This window comes from Pteropus alecto, unplaced genomic scaffold, assembly GCF_000325575.1.
Source record: "Pteropus alecto unplaced genomic scaffold, ASM32557v1 scaffold102, whole genome shotgun sequence".
NCBI classification, from domain to species: domain Eukaryota; kingdom Metazoa; phylum Chordata; class Mammalia; order Chiroptera; family Pteropodidae; genus Pteropus; species Pteropus alecto.
The window spans coordinates 1,542,334-1,546,888 of record NW_006432224.1 but is presented as its reverse complement, the minus strand read 5'-3'; the positions used below and the strand labels follow the sequence as shown (position 1 = coordinate 1,546,888).

The window sequence follows — 4,555 nt, the reverse complement described above, 5'->3', positions numbered from 1 at the left end:
GTGGGGATGGCTGGGGGACAGTAGGGTGCTGGGGGACAGTGGGTCGGGCTGGGGGACAGTGGGGTTGCTGGGGTGCAGTGGGGACGGCTGGGGGACAGTGGGGACAGGCCAGGCCAGCTTAGGAACCACCGGTGAGGGGGACCTGGCCTCATCTGCATCACAGATGAGGGGGCTCACAGGACCGCCTCCCGCATTTGCATGACAGAAGCGATTACCCAAAGCCTCACAGCCACCGCTCTGGTGGCTTTGTCAGAGTCCTAGTCCCTGCAATGCTCCGCAAGCCTTGGGAAATGTTCCCCAGCACAGGTCATCCCGGGCTCCACAGCCACCCGGCTGACAAAAGCCACATTGTGGGGCCGGCGGCAGCTGCCAGCATCTGTTCCCTGCACTGCCTCCCAGGAGCCTCGAGGCTCAGCCGTGCAAACGCCGCCCTGGCTAGGGACACGGCCAAGGCCGCAGACCGCACCCTGAACAGGGCCGGGGACAGAAAAATGAGCTTCCCCGGTGCACCTGGTGACTCACGGTGACCCGGGACTTGAAAAAGGGAAGAACAGCGCCGTGGCCCACGCGCCTGCGGCTTAGCCGCCCCCAAAGCCCCAGCACGCGCAAGCGATGGTGGACGTTGGCCGTTAGCGCCGGCCGCCAGGTTTGGGGGTGTTCCGTTACGCAGCACGCACTGACGAACAGCGAGCGGCTAACGATGGCCATCAGGACAAGGAGAGAGGGAAAGGTGACAGAGAAACGATGCTTTTCCCGGAGAGAACGGAGTGAAGTGTCCACGAGTTTTACTTTTTAAGCATGTCGGGGTTTTTCAAAGTAAATAACGTTACGATCAGGGAGCGGTCGAAACGTGGCATTCGGAGTGTGGCAGAGGAGCCAGCCGGGGACATTGACAGAGCCATTCACCGTGGGAAGGGGACCCCCAGGTCAGGCAGAAGGGCAGAACGACAGCCTTCGCCCAGCCGTCAGAGGGGGCTCCGGGGAGGCAGAGGGCTCGCCACTCGGGGCCCCCGAGGGAAGCCACCGGGCAGCCGTGAGCACCGGGGACTCTCGAGTCGGCCCCTCGGGCGAACACAGACCGCATCGAATCCCCCGAGGCTCGCTTAGCTCGCCCGCAGGGTCCAGACCTCAGCGGGATTTCTCTCCCCGGGATTGAGAGAGGCCACTTTCCTTTGGTCGCGCTCCGGGACAGTCGCTCCCTGGGTCGGAGGCCCACGTTTGCTCCAGTTACGGAAGCCGGCGCCTCTTATGACCGGGCATCGTGAGTCCCGAAGCATCTCTGCCCCCGCGTCCCGAGCTGGGAGGGGTGTCAAGAAACGTGTGGTCATTTACAAAGAATGGAACAGAACCACAACGACATTTAAAGCCGCCTCGTGACACGGCAACGGTTTCTGCCTCGGAGGGCGAGGTGCGGGCGAGGTCGGTCCCAGCCGCCCCACAGGCCTCCCGGGCAGCGGGGGCAGTCCCCGCACCGTCTGGACCTCTCCATGCTGATGGCACACGGCGAAGTGTGCGTGAGCACCAGCGTGGCTCGTCCCCGGGCCGGCCAGGGGCGTCTGCGGCCCAGTCCTGGAGTCCAGCCCTCTCGGTCCAGGACTTACCGCTTCATAGCGACACCTAGGCAGATAAAGGTCCTTAAGGGAACACTTCAAGGGGACAACAGGATGTGGCTAGAAAACACCCCCCTTCACTGGGCACCTCTGTCCCGAGGGGCTGCAGGGCCGAGGCACTGGGCACGGAGGCGGTGGCGAGGAGCCTTGTCTGGTGACTGACCCCTGGGCTGGCCCAGAACCCAGGGCGTCTTTCGATCCCTGGAGAGGGGCCTTCGGAGGGCCCGCCTCGCGGTCACTCACCGGACCGGATGCAGACCGCTCACAGGGGGTGGGGAGTCAGCTGTTCCAGAAGGGGCTATTTCTGGTCGCTCTCCTGGTCGCTCTGGAGTTATCGGCAGCGCGGTTAACACGGATTCCTCCTCGATGCTCCCCTTGCTTCTCCTTGGGGGGAAAATATCAGTGGCCCCCGGCACGCGGCTCCGGGCTTTGCCCACGAGAGAAGTTCCACTGTCAAGGCCAACACCAAATACAACGCCGAAGCGGGGGACCCCAGTTCAAAGAGCCACCAGGAGAAAGAAGCAGCTCAGTCTACGTTTTGAAAATGTTTTACGCCAAGGGGTTTACGTATAAAATCAGGCCTCGTGTGCTTCTCCGCAGAAGCCCGAAGCCCAAAAATGACTGAGCGTAAGGGGACGTCAGGGGTGGATGGATGGTCCCGCGGAGGTGACAGCAGACACCGTGTGGCCGTCCACAGCTCGCCTGACAGTGAGTGGCGCGACCCCGCCTCCCTGCCCGTGGTTTGGTGACACCGAAGTGACACGGTCTGGTGCCCCTGCCCCGCGGGCCAGCCCTGGCCGCGTGCTCCACGCAGAAGGAAGCCGGGACCCCGCATCGTCCACGCTGGGGAGACGGGGCCTCCGCGACAGCCCGAGCGGACCTCGCGTGCGCGTGCGTCACGGACCCGGTCACCGCCTCTCCCGTCCCTCCACGGCTCGGCCGCAGGAGCGTTTCTGGTTTTAATCTTTGGTGACTGCGATGAGGCCTCTGAGCAGAAGTTCACCGGACCGTCCAGTTCTGAAGGGGTCACCCTCGAGGGCTGCGGATGCTCGGGGGTTGACGCTGTGTTTGTTTCATTCATTTATGTATTTATTTATTATTACGTATTTTATTAAATTTATCGGAGTGACATCGTTTAATAAAGTCATATTAATCAGGTTAACGAAGTCCTATTTAGTATGAATGGTTCTTTACGATATTGTGAGCAAGTCAGGGGACAGGTGGAAGCGGGCGGGGGAGGGGAGGGAGACTCGGGAGCTTACGAGGGACCCCGGGCCGGGTGACGAGGACGCTGCTGTCCTCTGCAAGTGGAAGGCGCCGAGCATCAGGACATCGCGGTAGATGGTCCTGGGTGAACCCGGCCACCCTCGGCCTGGCTCCAGGCCACAGCTTGTGAGCAGATGTGGGACGTAGAAGCGGCAGCTCCCCTGGGGAGGAAGGGGGACAATGCGCAGAGTGTCCCCCGCGGGTCCCCGCGGCCCGGCTGCCACCAGGAAGCCAGGTAGACCCCGAACCATCATGGCTCAAACACGGGGACGGTTCGAGAGAGGGCTCGCGGCCAGGTTTCTGGGTGCCAGGCTCTTCTGCTTGCTGGCGCCACCATCGCCTGGGGCTGCGTCGTCATGGCATCTGGCGGACGCCAGGGAAAAGCCCGGATGCAGGAGCAGCCCGCGGCCCCTCGGGCCGTAGTCGCAGCCGGGACTCAGGCCCCTGGTTACACCTGAGCACACAGGTGTGTGGGGACTGTGGGCCGTCACTGCCGCGGAAAGCGGGGATGGACTTCGCTGGCACGTGAGCGCGCTCAGGCTGCGTGACACGTCACGGCCGGGAGGCTGATGAACCGCAGGCCTTTGCTTCTCGGCGTCCGCGGGGCTGGAAGTCCAAGGTCGCGGCAGGTTGCGTGTCTGGCGAGGGCAGCTCTCTGGTCGCCGGAGTTCTGGGGGGGTGGGGGGCTCCTTTATGAGGGTGCTAATCCCGCTCACCTGGGCTCTATCCTCATGACCTAATTACCCGTCTAGACTCCGCGCCGTAACACCCTCACATCGTTGGCCCCCAAGGAGGGTGTCCCCAGGTGCCTCCTTGGGGACACAGCATGGCCAGGAATAAACCATCGGGATTTGCAGGCAACACCGCCCGGCCTCTTCTCTCACCTCCTGAGGAAGTGTCCCCACAGCTTCTGACCCGGCCCAGCCGGGCCCGGTGGCCCTCGGTGCCGTCCCTTCCATTCCTTCTGGATGCTTCCGGGGCTCGCCTCCCTCTTTCTTGGTGAATATTGTCTTTTTGGTGAAGTATTATCTCTAGAACCTTCCGACCGTGAAAAGGGATGCATGGAAGGGAGATTTTTTTCGAGAGCTCGCGCATTTAAACGTACAGTTGACCTTTGAATAGTGTGGGGGTTAGGGCTGCTGATCCCCTATGCGGTCAAAAATCTGGGTATAACGGACTCCCTAAAAGATTAACCACTAATAGCCTGCTATTGGCCGGAAGCCTATATTGCTGACTAATCTCAGCAACAGTTGAATAAGACTCTTTTTTTTTATGCCGACAGCACCTGATCGTCCTAGGTGGTCTCCCATCCAAGTACTAACCAGGCCCGGCCCTGCTTAGCTTCTGAGATCAGACGGGATCAGGTACGTTTAGGGCGGCGTGGCCACAGACAAGACTTATTTCGTATGTTATACATATTATATACCGTAGTTTCCTGACAAAGGAAGCTAAAGGAAATGTTACTAAGAAAATCATAAAAGAAAATCCATTTACAGAATTTATTGAAAAAAGTCCGCATAAACGGATTCAGGCCGGTCTGTCCCACGCTGCCCAGGTGGCCTTGGTTCCACCCAGGCTGGGTGCGGGAGGGACAGAGCCCCCCCCTCCGGTGTCTTGCCTCTGCCCGCCCCCTGCCTCTCTCTGGCGACCTGCTTCTGAACGGGACCCCTTTTGTCCCC

The 4,555-nt window shown here is 61.1% G+C and overlaps 1 pseudogene; it reads right to left on the bottom strand.

The window, feature by feature from the left end:
* Positions 1-4,149: 4,149 nt before the first annotated feature.
* LOC112475783 lies at positions 4,150-4,268 on the bottom strand (annotated as a pseudogene).
* Between the last annotated feature and the right edge of the window lie 287 nt (positions 4,269-4,555).